The 15,723-nt window shown below is 55.0% G+C and overlaps 1 protein-coding gene and 1 pseudogene across 1 annotated transcript in view; one reads left to right on the top strand and one right to left on the bottom strand.

Annotated features, from left to right (window-relative positions):
* Positions 1 to 15,723, top strand: part of LOC123345793 (endothelial zinc finger protein induced by tumor necrosis factor alpha-like) — a 1,203,704-nt gene that overhangs the window by 305,145 nt on the left and 882,836 nt on the right. The gene's annotated exons all lie outside the window — the stretch shown is intronic.
* Positions 2,268 to 12,560, bottom strand: LOC123346414 (annotated as a pseudogene).

Below are 15,723 nucleotides of genomic sequence, written 5' to 3'. Positions count from 1 at the left end.
CCAAAGAATCAAATGGACGCTCATGGAGGGAGGGAGCGGGGACTGAGGACTCAAGCTATCCCACAGTTCCTGCAGTCTCCGAAAAGCATTTGCATTCTTGGCTGAGCTCCCGATGCCTGTAGTGTCAAACACAGTGTCTGCAGTGGTTCAGGGCATAGCTCGTCAATTTACCCCACCCACCCACCCACCCCCAGAAGTAAAAGGGAAAAAAATCCTCTCTTGACTCTTTTAAATGTCACCCTATGTCTACTGAATGCTGGTGGTAGACGCGATGCTGCGGCACTCAATTGCAGTATCCTCTTTCCCCCTCCCTGGTGGCAGATGGTGCAATATGACTGGTATCCGTCCTCATCATCAGCCCGTGAGTGCTCCTGGCTGGCCTCAGGTGAGGTCGGCTAGGGGCGCCTGGGTAAAAATACCGGTCATTCCCAGTAGATGGTACAGAACGGCTGGTAACCGTCTTCATCGTAGCAATAGGGGGCTGAGCTCCATCAGCCCCCCCCCCCTTTCATGTGTAAAGAAAAGATTCTGTACTGCCTGGACTATCATAGCAGCGGGATGCTGGGCTCCTCTCCCCCACACTGCTTAATGTCCTGTCTGGACTATCATAGCAGCTGGAGGCTGCCTTCCCCTCATTTTCATCTCACTAACAAGTCACTGTTTCTTATTCCTGCATTCTTTATTACTTCATCACACAAATGGGGGACACTGCAACAGTAGCCCAGGAAGGATGGGGGAGAAGGGAAGCAACGGGTGGGGTTGTTGCAGGGGCACCCCCTGTGAATGGCATCCAGCTCATCATTCCCGCAGGATCTGACACGGAGCAGCTGTGCTCTCTGGTTCTCTGATACACTGGTTCTCTAGTACACTTGCCCCATATTCTAGGCAGGACTGATTCTATTTTTAGATACCATAAAGGAGGGATTGACTCGGGGAGTCATTCCCATTTTTGTCTTTGCACCCCCAGCCAATCTCAGCCAGGGGCACCCATGACAGCAGCAGACGGTACAGAGTGACTGATAACCATCATCTCATTGCCAATTTACAATGGCAGACGGTGCAATATGACTGGTAACCATCTCTGCTATCTTGCAAAGGCAAATGAATGCTGCTGTGTAGCGCTGCTGAATCACCTCTGTCAGCGGCATCTAGTACACATACGGTGACAGTGACAAAAGGCAAAACAGGCTCCACGCTTGCCATGCTAATGGCGTCTGCCAGGGCAATCCAGGGAAAAAGGGCGCGAAATGCTTGTCTGCCGTTGCTTTCCCAGAGGAAGGAGTGACTGATGACATTTACCCAGAACCACCCGCGACAATGATTTTTGCCCATCAGGCACTGAGATCTCAACCCAGAATTCCAAGGGGCGGGGGAGACTGCGGGAACTATGGGATAGCTAGGGAATAGCTACCCACAGTGCAACGCTCCAGAAATCGACGCTAGCCTCGGACTGTGGACGTACACCACCGAATTAATGTGCTTAGTGTAGCCATGCGCACTCAATTTTATACAATCTGTTTTACTAAACCGGTTTATGTAAATTCGGAATAATCCCGTAGTGTAGACGTACCCTAACACGGCTCCCCCTCTGATACTATATCCTAACAGGGAGATTGGAGCGAGTCGGCCCTTTGGGAGAGAAGTTGAGGCAAAGTCCCGGCTGCAGAAGCAGAGACGCAAACGCTGCAATACGAGAGCCTGAGGCCCAACACCGAGAGACGAAACTGCTCTAATGACCAGGGCAGGAATCGTCAGAGGACAGAGATCCCCCAGCCTGCGGGGTCAGCAGCAGGGCAGGGTCACTGCCCCTAGCACTGGGGTCTCACACTCCGGGGGTCTGTTCCTGATGACGAGCTGGAGGCAGAATCTTGCTCGCTCTTTGCTGTGGAGAGAGGAAAATCGTTCAGAGGCGGCGTTAGCGGGGCCGGGATCCCAGCTAGGGAAGGGGGAGGGGAATTCAGCTCTGGGGTTTCCCCACACTGCACCCCCCCCCATGCTAACTCCTCTCTGTGGAGCGACCTGCCCCAGGCTGGGAATGCACACAGGGTTTGAACCCCAAACGCAGCACATGACCCTGGTCGTACCAGCACCCGACAGACACCGCCGGGCTCTGGCTTTTCCCTCACACTCGGAAGCTCCAGGTCGGCCGCTCTGGCCTGCAATGGGCCGTTGGAGCGACGCCTGTGACTCACGCAGCCCAGCCCCATCAGTGCCCATATCCCCCCACACCCATAATGCACTGGGGCACTGGGCCCTGTACCCTGGATTTACTCACTGGCTGCTGGAGCGTAGCGGGATTCATGGGGCCTGAAACACAAGCAGAGAATGAGGGTCAGTGCAGGGGAGCAGGGAAACCCCTCCCCCGTGGAGACCCCGACCCCCTGTCCCCTTTTACACAGGTCTCCAGTGACCCCAGCTACACCTCGCCCAGGCCAGCCCCACCCCAGTGCCCCCACAGCAGGTCACACGGCGCCCAGCCAATGACAGAGCCCACTCTGCCCCCAGCAGGGCCGGGCTACGGTGATCAGCCCTGCCCCATGGCCCTGCCCCACCTCTCCTTGGGGGGCAGTGGGAGGAGCCATTCCCTCGTGGGCTGGCTGGGCCGCCCCACTCCCCAGACCTCCCCACATCCCGGCTCCGCGGGGACCAGCTCTCACCTGCTGATTTTCTCCTCCACAGGACGCCGCCGGCCCCTACGGCTCCAGCCAGAACCAGCACGGCCAGGACGATGGCGGCCAGGACCCAGGGGGGCAGGGGGCCCTTCTTCCCAGGGGCTGTGGGGTGGAGAAGGGCCCAGGTCACTGAGGGGAGCAGCCGCTGGGGCATCCTCCTGGGGCACCCACCTGGCCCCGGGGGGAGGGGGGGAACCGGAGTTTGATGAGGTGGAGACACTTCCCACTGAGCCACAGGGGGAGGAGCCAATCACTAAACCAGGGTGGGTGGGGCTTAGGGTTGCCCCACCCACTGGAAGTCAAGGGGCGGGGCAGGCAGTTTAAAGGCTGAGCCCTGTAGCTCAGTTGGGAGAACGCGGCAAGAGGAGACAGACACCTCCTGCCTGCTCCCAGAGTTAGCGCCGGACCCAGGTGCACCCTCAGCAGGAGGTACCAAGTGGCCCAGGGGCAGCCGACTCCAGTCCGGCTGCAGTGCTGCCGGAAGCACAGTCAGCGTGTTGTGGCTGGATTCCCCACCACTGTTAGGGCCCTGGGCTGGGACAGTGGAGGTGGGTGGGCCCACATCCCCCTACCAGCCTTTGATGGCGTCCCTCACTCCTGTTGAGACCAGAGGGACGATCCCACACTCAGTCGTGCCTATGACCAGGTGGCCCGCATTGACGGACCTGCGACAGACCTCCAGAGAATGGCCAATTAGCCCCAATTTGAGCTCACAGTGGATCGCCTCTACCGTGCTGACCGAGACCCAGAAACCTACGAGGTTCGGCTCCCGTTGGTCGTCCCTCGCTGCCATCGGAGGGACGTTTTGAAACTTGCCCATGAGGCCACTTGGGGCAAGAAAAGACCTTGGCCTGAGTCCTATCTTGCTTCTTCTGACTGACGGCCCATTGTGAGGCAAGGGACGACTGATGCTCATGCCCCAAGTGCCAGCTGGCTGCCTTGGTACCCTTGCCCATAGTAGGGGTCCCCTTCGAGCGAATTGCAATGCACCTGGTGGGACCCCTCCTGAAGAGTAATGCTGGGTTCTGCTATAGCCTCATCCTAATGGACTGCGCACCCTGCTTCCCCGACGCCATTCCAGGTGAACCTTCTGAAGCCGTAGCATACACGTGAAGCGCTCCTTGTCCTTCCAAGCCAGCCTTAGGTCCCCAAGTCTCTGATATGGCTAAGATCAAGGAGCCCCAGCTGGGTGACACCCGCTCACCAGAACAACAAAAACAGGCCCAGTGCCTGCTGAAACCTTCCGTGTGACTTTCACCGCACTCCCAGGCCAGGCCAGAGCCGTGCAGCACACCATCCAGACACACCCCGGGAGCGGGGGTCTGGGAGACCACCTCCCCTCTCCTGCGACAGACCCAGGAGAAGAAGGAAGTCCAAGCAATGGTGGAGCTGGGAGTCACAGAACGGTCACGGAGCGAGTGGCGCAGTCCCATCGTGCTGGTTCTGAAGCCAGCTGGGACTCTCTGATTCCACACAGACTTCCGGAGGGTAAATGCGATCTCAAAGTTCGACGCATACCCAGTGCCCAGGATCGATTAGCTCCTCAACACTTGACCTTATGCAAAGATCCCCTTGGACCTGAGCTCCAGGGAGAAATGTGTCTTTGCCACTCTGACCTGGCTATATCACTTCACCCAGATGCTCTGCAGCCTCCACGGAGCCCCGGCGACCTTCCAGCCCCTCACAGTCCACCTCCTGAACCCCTAAATGGAGTACGCTGTGGCCTGCTTGGACGATGTAGTGATTTACAGCCGCCTCTGGGAAGATCATTTAAATCAAGTGGCCGCCGTCCTTCAGACCCCACGGCACGTCAGACTCACTGCCAACCCAGAAACATGCTGGATCGGATGGCAAGTGACTCCATACCTGGGATAGATGCTCGGCCCAGGTCTGGTATGCTACCAGGTGCTACCGACGGTTTGTGCCCCCCACTTGCATCAATCACAGTGCCCCTCGTGGCACTCCCTGACCAAGAACAGCTCCCGCCGGGTGTGTTGGTTGGCCGAGTGTGAAGACGCCTTCCAAACCCTCAAGGAAAGCCTCTGTCAGGACCCCGTGTTGTTCACACCGGACTTTAACCGCGAGTTTCTGGTCCAAACAGATGCTTCAGAGGTGGGGCTTGAGGCAGCCCTTTCCCTGGATGGAGACGTGATTCCTATCCTCTACCTCAGCTGAAAGCTTTTCTCCCAGGAATACAGGTGCTGGGTCATAGAGAAGGAGGCCCTCATTGGCAAGTGGGCCATTAATGTGCTCCGATATTATCTTCTTGGGTCCCCTTTCGTGCTGCTCATCGACCACGCCCCCCTCAAGGGACTAGCCCCCCCATGAAGAACTCCACCACCAGGCTAATGCGGGGGTACCTCACCCCCCAGCAATGTGCCTGTACAGTCAGACACTGGGCAGGTGAGGAGAATGCCACTGCCAACTTCTTATCTTGCTTAGGGGCGAGCCAAGAGGCCAGCTCTGGAGTCGTGAAGCTGGACTTGAGGAGGGGTGTGTAATGAGGCGGACTGGCCTCCCCCTGAACCAGAGCGGGAGGAGCCACCTGCTAAACCATGGTGGGCGGAAGACGAAGGATAGATGGGATGTGTAAAGGCTGAACCCTCCAGCTCAGCTGGGAGAAAGCGGCCAGAGGAGACAGACGCCTCCCGCCTGCTCCCGGAGGTAGAGCCTGAGGAGAACCCTGGCTGCGCTGAAGACTGGCCAGAGCTGCTGCTGTCGCCGCCTGACCTGGATCCTGCAGAGTTGCTGGGGCCACCGCTGGACACCTACACCCATGGACCGAGGCACACCCCGAGGGCAAGCTAGGAAGTGGCCCAGGGACAGCCGACTCCAGTCCGGCTGTTGGCATGCTGCAGCCAGATCCCTGTGGACGCAGTGGCGGGACGCCCCACCACTGTTAAGGTCCTGGGCTGGGACATGGTGGAGTTGGGTGGGTCCGTGACACCACACCCCCTGCCACCCACCCCGCCCCAGGGTGGCAGCCTCCCCACTTAGGCCAAGAGGCCTGCGTTTGTCTGCCGTCTACCTGAGCCAAGTTGCCAGGCAATAGACTGCCTACTGCTCTGCCCTGCCTCAGAGGCCAGAGAAGCATCCTGGCCTGAGCCCCGAGGCTGACCACTGATCTGCCCTGATTGCAGCCCAGAGCCCCTGTTTGTTGTGCCCCTGCCTAAGGGCCAGGGCTCACAGTCAGCTCGTTTGGCCTGTCCCACCTAAGGGCTGCTAGAGCCTTAGACCATTAACCTCACTGCTAATTCCCCGGCTGTGGGTGGAGCCCCATGACATGGTGTGGTGGGGTGGCCTCCCGCTGAGCCAGACGGGGAGGAGCCACCGATACCCACTACACTGAGCAGGGAGGTAGATGGGGATGGGCCACAGAGGGTGGATGCTCTGCTGGGCACTGCCAGCCACAAAGCAACCGGCCCCTTCCCTCGTAACAGAGTCAGCCTGTGGAACTCACTGTCACTGGATGGCGCCATGGACAGAAACGTAATGAAATTCACCAAGGGATCAGCCATTTCTGTGGAGCACACGAATATCCAGAGCTAGAAGAGTTCGCTCTGACGATGGTTGGGGATATTGAGCCTCCTGCCGCAGGGCTGCCCCCATCTCTGTAATTCCCATGGGGCTGTGCCCTGCCATTCACCCCCCCTTACCCCAGACGAGCGTGGGCTCCCCCAGGCTGCTGTGCTCCACCTGGCAGGCGTAGCGGTGCCCGTCCTGCTGCAGGGAGATCTCCAGGGACGACTGCGTGTAGTAGGTGCCATCGGCATTGGGCAGGATCCCGCTGGAGTCCGTTTCCGCCAGGATGTCTTGTCCGTCCCGCACCCAGGAGACGTGGATGGGACGCGGGTGAAAGCCCCTGGTGCGGCAGGAGAGGGTGACGGAGCCGTCGGGGGCATCTCTGCGGGAAACCAAGACCTTGGGGGGCACTGGGGAGAGATACAGTGTGTGAGTCTCATGCCAGGAACTGGGCCATGTAACAGACAGGAGAAAAAGTCCAGCAGCGTATCAAGTACTCTCGTGTGTGAGACCCGGTCTGCATCCATTTACACTGATTTGTAAATGGAGCCTGTTAATCTGGTGTAAATCCCTTCTGGAGACTTACTGCAGATTTCCAAACACCCCTTGGTGCCTAACCCCGGTGATTTCAGGGGGAGTCAGGTGCCTCCATTCAGAAATCCCAGCTGGCCCCTGTCTGCATCTCCAGGTGCTTAAATCCCTTTGTCACGTGGAGTCTACTGTTCCCGTCCATGTCTCTGCCCTCAGCTGCTGTGGTGCCAGCGCTGGGCAGAACCACCTCAAAGCAAGTTTTTTCTTTGTATAGTGACAACATGCATCCCCTGCCCTTGCCCCCCTCAGCCCCGCCTCCTTCACACTCACAAACAGCTGAGCATTTTGCAGCTCAAATGTGCCAAAAAAATCAACTCACAACCTAGAGCTGAGACGTTTCAGCCCAAAAAGGGAAGTCTGAGGGAGCTAGAAGCTGACAGGAAAGGCCCTGCAGAACAGAGATGCCCAGGCAGCCAGAACCGGGTAATAACCTGCCTGCTCTAATAACAACCCAGAGCTCTCATCGGTCAATCTCAAAGTGCTTTACAAAGGAGGTTATTGTCATTATCCCCATTGCATATGTGTGGAAACTGAGGCACAGAGCAAGGGAGTGAGTGGCCTAAGGTCACCTGGGAGAGCTGGGACTAGAACCCAGGTGTCTTGAGTCCCAGCTCAGTGCACTATCCACTAGGCCACACTGCCCCTTCCAGACATACCCATCTCCCACTGGTATCCCTGTCCCTGTCACCCACACCCCATGACGGATCCCCTCTGCTCACTCACCCTGCTGCTCCAGGACTCCACTCCCATGCTGCACCAGGCGCTGCAGGGTCTCCGGACACTCGGACTGCAGCCACCACTGGACGTACTGAGTCCAGGCCTTGTCTGCCGACTCCCAGAGCTGCTTCAGGGCGAAGGCCGGCTGCACGGCTGTGACCCACATCCCCGTCTGGTTGTCAAAGCTGATGAAGTCCCTTCCGTCATAGGCGTACTGGAGCCTCGGATCCACGGGGGCCTGGTCGCTCAGGGAACAGCCCATGTGAATCTGTACAGTGTGAATCCCTGCGGGGGAGGGAGAGAGCTCAGACCCTGCACTGAGAGCTGGGAAATGGGTCTGTAGGCGGGTGGGGTCAGAGGTTGCTTGACTGGACAGTGACAGCGGCACTTTACCATCTCTGACCGTGCGCCTGGCCTCATGCTGAGCTAGCGAACAATCCCAGAGGATGCTGAGGAGCAGGACAGGTCAGAGCAGAACCACGGGAAGGACTGAGGGGTTGGAGCCCTGCCGGACAGTTACTGAGCTCCTGGAGTCTCTGCACCAGTGAACATGCCATACGGGGTGAGACCAAGGTCTGACAGTGACCAACACCCGGGATTCAGGGGGAATGCACAGAACAGGACAATTTTGGACTGATTCATCCCTGTCTTCCCCTCCTGGCTTCTGGCAGGCAGAGGCTCAGGGTTGTCCCAAGCATGGGACTCCATCCCTAACCATCTTGGCTAATAGCCACTGATGAACCTACCCTCCAGGAACTTATCTAGTTCTTTGCTGAACCCAGTTATACTTTTGGCCTTCACAACATCCCCTGGCAGTGAGTTCCGCAGAGTAACTGTGGATTGTGTGAAAAAAGTACTTCCCCATGTTTGTATTAGATCTGCTGCCTATTGATTCCATCAGGCAGCCCCTTGTTTTTTATTGTGGGAAAGGGTAAAGACCACGTCTCTATTCACTTTCTTCATCCCAGTCATCATTGTATAGACTCTGTCATATCCCCCTGAGCCGTCTCTTTTCTGAGCTCAACACCCCCCATCTTTTTGGTCTCTCTCATACAGAAGCAGTTCCGTACCCGTGATCCTCTTTGTTACCCTTTTCTCTGAGCCCTTCCCAGTTCCACTCTGCCCTTTTGGAAAAGGGGTGACCAGACCTGCACGCAGTATTCTAGGTGTGGACGCACCATGGATTATATAGAGGCAATATGATGTTTTCTGTCTGACTATCTATCCCTTTCCTAATGGTTCCTGACGTTCTGTTAGCCTGGGGACAGGCTGTTTCTGCAGAATTGTTATTTTTCATTAAAAATTTTTGGTTTTGCCAGAAAACATTGATTTTCTGTTGGGGAAACTGAAAGGGAAGATCCTGGGGCTGCCCGTCTCCCTGTCTGGGATTCTCCTGAGAGGGAATTTCTGAAAAGTTTCCTTCCCATGGAAACCTCCCATTTCCAACTTCCCTTCCGATCGGGAATGAAACCACTTCTGGGAATGGGAAATTTTCTGTGGGAAGAAAGCTCCATGTTCCAGCCAGCTCTGGTTTGGGCAGCACGTGGCACAGCGAGGCCCCAATCCCCAGTGGGAGTGATTCTGAGCAGGCAGCTCTCACGTGTCCATTAATAACGATAACTCTCAGACACTCACCGTCCGTCTGGTTGTACAGCTGCATCCACCTCCTGATATCTCCTTTAGAATTCTCCTCATATGTCCGGAACTGCTGGGTCTTTCTCTGGAAAAACTCGGCACCCACGGCCTGTTTTGCCCACTCCTGGGTGGCTCTGACCTCTCGCGTGTCGCTTCTGTAGTACGCAATCTGAACGTCATCCACCTTGGTGATCATGGTGAAGTGATTGGTCCTGTCTTCGTGTGTGATGATTGTGATTAGCACGGCCCAGCTGTGGCGTCCTAAAACAACAGGAGCGAGGTTGAGTTAACAAGCAGCTTCCTCCCTTGCTCAGGGGACACCAGGGTCACCCAGTGGGGACCAGCAGAGACCTCCCAGTCACATCCCCCTGCCCTCAGCCCCATCCTGGGCGAGGGACAAGCTGGGATCCATCAGTAACTCAGACCGCGTGGAGCCGTGGGGGACTCAGGAAGGACGATCTCTCAGCCTGAGCCTCTGAAAGCCGGCGGCTTGTTTGGTGGAAGGGGCAGACATTGGTGGGGAGGGTAGCTCCCACCAAACAACTGCCCCCTGCCCCCCGTCAAATGCCCTCAGGCTGGGAGGGGTGGATGTGCCAAGTGCTTCCAGCGGAATCTGGGGTGCTTGTGTCGTGTGTGCATTTCTGGAGTGTTTGGTGAGCATGTGGGGTGTGTGCGTGTGATGTATGTGTGTGTGGTCTGCATGTGTATACACGCAGCAAAGAGTCCTGTGGCACCTTATAGACTAACAGATGTTTTGGAGCATGAGCTTTCGTGGGTGAATCCCCACTTCGTCGGAATATAAGGTGCCACAGATCCAGACTAACACGGCTCCCCCTCTGATACGTGTGTATACACATGTGTGCCATGGGTGTATGCATGTGGGGGATGTAAGGCACTTTGTTTTCAGTTTTAACTGACTTTTTACTGAATAATTCCCGGGTTTTACAGAAGCCGTTATTTGGTGTTTACTCATTTTTCACCTCAATTTTGGCTCACGTGGAAATACTGATTGTGGTAAGAAAATCCAACCTGTGACATCAGGTCAGTGTGTTTGTGTGAATAATAAATTAATCTAAGTGTCAATGGAAGGCTACCTGTGAAGGTAAGGCAATAGAAAGAAAGTTACACACACACACACACACACACACACACACACACACACACACACACACACACACACACACACACACACACACACACACACACACACACACACACACACACACACACTGCAGTTCCTGAAATAAACTATATTAAACTGCTCTCACTTTCAATACTCGGACTTTTCCCTCTGTTGCTTTTTTCCTGTCCTCCCGTCCCCTAGTATTAACCCTGACATTGACTCAAAACACTGGACAGTTAATATCTAGTACTGATTTTCACCCATTTTAAAAGATGTTTCTAATTAACACTGATGAATTCCCAGAAAAATTTAAACAAAATAAAATCTGAAAACAAGGGGCTTAGTGTGAGTGTGCACGTGGGTGTGTGTGCACGTGCGTGTGTGCAGGCTAGTCTTGCCGGGATGTGAGCTTCTCAGCCCCCCCCCCTTTCTGTGCCATAGGCAGGGTCAACAAGCCCCCTACCCCGCAGGGAAAGCAGCCCCCTGAGTTTCCCTGACTAGGGTGTCTGCCACGCAGCATGGCCTGGGGGGGGTGAGATGGCTGGTGCAGACAGGCTGCAGGAGAGGGCAGGACTCCCCTTTGCTCCTCAAAACATAAGTTGCTTTTTTTGTTTGCACCTTACCTGAGCCCGGTGCCCCCCTGCCCCCCAGCCCAGTTACTGCACAGCGGTGCCGGAGCCGGGGTACCGGGGTAACCGGAGCTCACCCCCTTCTCATTGGTGACATGGAGTTTCGCTGAGGTTACGTGACCCACTGCTGTATTTACCATGACACCACTGCCCGCGAGGGTCGCTGGGAGGGCCCCCTCTGCTCCAGTAGCGCCAGCCGGCTCCTCTCCCTGTGTCAGTCACCCTGGTTTGACATCACCCCTAGGGGTGGGGGGCGGTTCTTGGGCTGGCGTGTGGGGATTTCTGGCAGAGCCCCCAAAGCAGGATGGGGGGACACAGCTCAGGCCCATGGAGGAGACAGAGCCGAGGGGCTGAAGGGTTGTAGATTTCAAGGCCAGAAGGTCCATTCGCTATCTGGACTAGGGCAGCACCTAGGAGCCTCCATCGTGGCCAGGACCCGGCTGTGCAGGTGCTGTACAAACGCAGAACAACCCAAGGAGCTCACGCCCCCTCTGCGCTACTGTACGGCCGCCCCATGGGGTGCCCCCCACCCAGGGGCGGCTCTACCTTTTTGGCCGCCCCAAGCAGTCATGCCCGGGAGGCGCCCCCGAGCCGCGGGAGCAGCGGACATCCCGCGGGCATGACTGTGGAGGGGGCGCTGGTCGCGCGGCTCGGCTGGACCTCCCGCAGCTGCGGGCGGTTCGCAGGTCCCGCGGCTCCGGTTGAGCTGCCACAGTCATGCCTGCGGGAGGTCCAGCCGAGCCGCGGGACCAGCGAACCGTCCACAGTCATGCCTGCGGCAGGTCCGCTGCTCCCGGGGCTCCGGTGGACCTCCCGCAGGCATGACTGCGGCAGGTCCGCTGGCCCAGCCTGCCGCCCCCCTGGGAAAGGGCCCCCCCACGCTCATGCTTGCCCCACTGGGGTCTAGAGCCGGCCCCGCCCCCGCCAGCCCCACGCCCAGCTGGTAACTAGCTGTGGTAGTGCCCGGGGCCAGCAAGCATCTTTGTGACCCCACCCGAGTTTTTGTCATACTTCCACCCCTGCAGCTTTGTGCTCTGGGTGGCTTCCCCCCTCGCCCCGCCCTGGTTACAGACGTTCAAGCCGTGGGTGTAAACTGCTCCAGTCACCCCCCCACCGCGTCCATCATTCATGGAATGTGTCGCCCCTCCCCCCCCGTTACGGGTAATCAGCATTAACCCCTCTATGGGCGCTGCTGCTGGCGGGGGCGCTGCCTTCAGAGCTGGGCGCCCGGAGAGCGGCTGGCTGGGGCCTTGGTGTCCGCGGCGGATCCCAGTTTGTTCAGCCCCCCCAACCCCCCGAGAACCTCTTACGCCCCCGGAAGGCCGCACCCCCCAGTTTGCCCCCCCACGCGTGTCCGAGGGGGCTGCCCGGCCTGTTCCGGTGACACCCCCAGCTGGAGTCCCCCAGCCCCCCCCGTACTCACCGCCCGCCGCGGCTGGAGCCAGGAGCGCCCCGCAGAGCGCCAGGAGCAGCCCCCAGGCCATGGGCCCGGGTGGGGGGGGCAATAGGCGCCGCTATGAGACAAAGCCCCGAATATCCGGACGTGGGGTCACCCCGCACGCGGGGGGCTCGGCCCAGCGGGGACAGGGGAGCCGGGCTGCCTGGCACCTCCCCCCGCTGTGTCCCTGGCACTAACTCGCACGGGCGCTGTCACTAGCGCTGTCCCGGCACTTTCACTTTCACGTTCCGCAGAGTCACAGCTGCCTGTGTCCATCCAATCAGGACGCAGGCCGAGGCTGCTCGTCATCGGTATCCGGGCAGACTGGCCTGGGCCCGGGGGTGCGAAGGCCTGAGGCGGGCGGGGGCTGCAGGGCCTGGCGGAGCCCGGGGGGCTGGGCCCGCTCTGGGGCAGGGCCCCGGCTGCGGGTACCAGGGGGCAGGGGCACAAAGGGGCCGGGAGCGACTCCCGGCAGGGAAGGAGAAGGAGGTTTCGGACCCTCCGAGGGGCGAGGCCGGAGCAGCCCCCATAGGAGCTGGGGGGGGGGGGGCACGAACCATCCCTCCATTGCCCGAGCGACTGGACCGCGGGACTGGCTGGCGGGCGATGGGGGTGGTGGGTCCAGGCTCTGGGGCTCGTGTCCCGGTTACAGCTCATGTTCCCAACGCTCATGCTTCAGGGCCTCAGCCAGCCACGGGCAGGGGTCAGGAAGGGATCCCTCCCGCAACACAATAATGTGTTGGGGGGTTTGTGTTTTATCTCCTCCCTCTGCAGTGTCAGGGCCGGCCCCGGCTGGAGATGGGACCGGGGCAGGCACTGAGGGGGCACCCAGCATTATCTCACCCGCGCTGTGATTAAAAAAATAAAAACATTAAAAAACCCAGTGCCCCTCTGGAGCAACATAAGGAGTGAGGTGAACAAAGAACCAATGTTAAAAGCACTGAGTCTTAAGACGCTCTGTGTAATCAAACTGTCACTTTAATATGGATACATAAAACCTCTGTAGGCACAAAATAACCCGTTACACCTTATGTAAAAATTAATATGGCTAATATAATGTTATAAAAGTTAAACTATGGAAGGACGGTGCATTTTCCCAGGACATGTGCAGTGTATATTTGAGAGGGGGTAAAAGAAATGCAAACACAACAGCTACTTAATTAAAATCCTATTAGGGCTTCAGAAGGAGCCGCACTAGGCTGGGTTTTCTTTTTCAGATCTCGCTGTGTTTTAAAAGCAGGAGTTGAAAGTGAAAAAGGATCAGAACTCGGGTGGAAGTTGATTGTGGCCCTTTTAAGACAGAGTCTCTGAGCTGCTGATGGCTTTGGATCCAAAAGCATCTGTGTCAATGCAAATTACCTGATAAAAAACAAAACAAAACTGCCCATAAATGGCAGCACAAAGGAGCCGCAGATAAAGGACAGACCTGGTCAGCAAACAAACTACCTGAAACCAAAAGTCTCAAATTCTGACCCTCCACAAAAAGGTAAAGCTAAAAAAAATCCAGTAAAAATTTTGTTAAATCCACTATTAGCAAAAATAAAAATTGGTATAAATTAAACTCAGCAAAATGTGTCTAAATTGGAACCTAAATGTTCACCCAACTCCCTTCCTATTATAACGGCCTAAATAAAAACACATCAACACCCCAATGGCCGAGCAAAACAAACTGCAGTAAACACCATATTTTAAAAAATGGTTTTAAAACAAAAATGATAAATACTATAAACCTAAAGGTAAATAAAAATAAGTTAAGTTCCTTGTCACAGCTGCAAAATAGTCTAATTCACAAGCAGGCAGATACTATTATAAACTTGGTACAAAACAATCTAAAAACCTAAAAGCAACATAAAATATGTGGTGGTAGCTAAACACCACCTGTATAAACCACAAATAAAGTTAAAAAATAAAACTGCCTTAGGCTGTACTGAGCTGCAAATTCTTAGTTTAGCATCACTGGAACACGAAATGTTTTGGGTGATATCGGGGAATGTTCAGGTATTAACGCTTCGTTTAAAACAACAAAAAAGGTCCTTGTTCAATACCTACAAACATAAACGAATGCAATATGTTCCCAGCATGATTAAGCCTAATTTGTTATTAGGTAAAATTATTGTTAAAATTGCTCACCAACAGTATAAACACAAAACTACTAAAATTGAGCCCGCTCCCAAAATTGACCATGGGATCTTTTTGGCTACCCCGGGTTATGGGCCAGTGGCTGGAAAAGAGGAGAAATTATTGGACACCCGAGGGTGTATGGGGTGGAGCCCTCAGAAATAGGTGTGCTTGTCCCTACCCAAAACCATGGAGCAAGAATACTTCATTGGGAACATATCTGTGGGACAAATTAAAAAATGCAACGCGTGTTTTGTACAACGGACAATGTGTATGTGTTACATCCTGGGATAATGCAAGTATCAGCACCCCCCAGTGGATGAATGTAGATGCAGTGCCAATGTGTTATATACTAGCAATCACATGTACTATTTCCCAGAAATTAAAAAAGCACAGAGCATTGTAACCGCTACTCTGGTTAATTTCTCTGTTACTCTTGGCCTGGATTGGCACAATCTAACTAATCACTTATTGTCAAAACCCAAGGTGACTCCGTTTTTACAACAAACACCAAAAAATATTAAAAAGCCTCATTCAAACATGACGTGCAAATGGAGACGTGCTAAAAATTGCTAGGTTTAAAACACAACGGACAGCCTATCACGGGTACGACCTTTTCACAGGCTGGTCCCCGACCTCTAAGAGCAGATTGCCTATTAGGTTTCACCCATTACTAGTTGTGTTAATAGGATCCTGTGTTTGCTTGCTAGGAATGTGTTGTATGTGGTGTTGGACAAAAGGAACGTTTGTTAAATTACAACCACAAGCTCAAATGGCCTCTCAGTATATTGCTAGGAAACAGTTGTATAAAATATGACCCACTCGAAAACTGTTCTTGAGGGATCAAAATGGGGATATGTAGTCTTAGGATTTTATGTTTGTATAATTTACAATAAAAAATCATAATGCAGCATGTATTAAATGTACTGGGGTAGGATTTAACCATATCCTGCCAGCCACCCTTTTTGAATAGCAGATAGGAATGGGCTGAATGGGCCATTGGTAGAAACGCATCAGCCGGAATCTGTGTCTGGGCTGATTGTTTTTTTCTTGCGTTGCAACTTGATGTTCCTGTTCAAAATGCTCTGTGTAAATTAATCCTGTGTTGTGGGTAAATAAAATATGTGTATTAAAAACTAAGCATAAAGGCCATCACCAAACCACACGTTCTAAACAAACCCCAAACAAATGCAAAGGCGCCAAAAAATTACAACACGCCGCTATTAAAATGTAAAAAAAAAAGCAAATTCACAACTCTAAAAATAAAACAGGCACCTA

Source organism: Mauremys mutica, chromosome 12 (assembly GCF_020497125.1).
Source record: "Mauremys mutica isolate MM-2020 ecotype Southern chromosome 12, ASM2049712v1, whole genome shotgun sequence".
Classification (NCBI taxonomy): domain Eukaryota; kingdom Metazoa; phylum Chordata; order Testudines; family Geoemydidae; genus Mauremys; species Mauremys mutica.
Note: the sequence above shows the minus strand (reverse complement) of the source record. Positions and strands in the feature narration are given on the sequence as shown.